Source organism: Myotis brandtii, unplaced genomic scaffold (genome assembly GCF_000412655.1).
Source record: "Myotis brandtii unplaced genomic scaffold, ASM41265v1 scaffold411, whole genome shotgun sequence".
Classification (NCBI taxonomy): Eukaryota; Metazoa; Chordata; class Mammalia; order Chiroptera; family Vespertilionidae; genus Myotis; species Myotis brandtii.
The window spans coordinates 1,485,617-1,485,901 of NW_005365804.1; the positions used below are offsets into that span (position 1 = coordinate 1,485,617).

General features: G+C 61.4%; 1 protein-coding gene across 1 annotated transcript in view; it reads left to right on the forward strand.

The window, feature by feature from the left end:
* PLLP (plasmolipin) overlaps positions 1-285 on the forward strand; it is a 31,293-nt gene that overhangs the window by 23,696 nt on the left and 7,312 nt on the right. The window lies entirely within an intron of this gene.

The window sequence follows — 285 nt, forward strand, 5'->3', positions numbered from 1 at the left end:
AGGGCGGGGCCGGGGTGGGGAGCCTGGGTGCCCGCGGGCCTGGCCCTCCAGCCAGCTGAAGTGTCCTCATTCTTACACACCACTAAGTAACTCCCAGGGGCCTGGTTCCAGAGGAGGACAGGTCTGGCTTCGAATCCTGCCCTTTACCCACGGGTGGCCCCGATAACCAGGGCACATTTCCCTCTGTGTCTGTTTGGGGGACGGGCTAATAAAGACTCACTGATGAGAGGGTTGGAGGGGCCTCCCCTGAGCTCCCTGCCTTAGAGCAGACAGACCTTTTGCTGT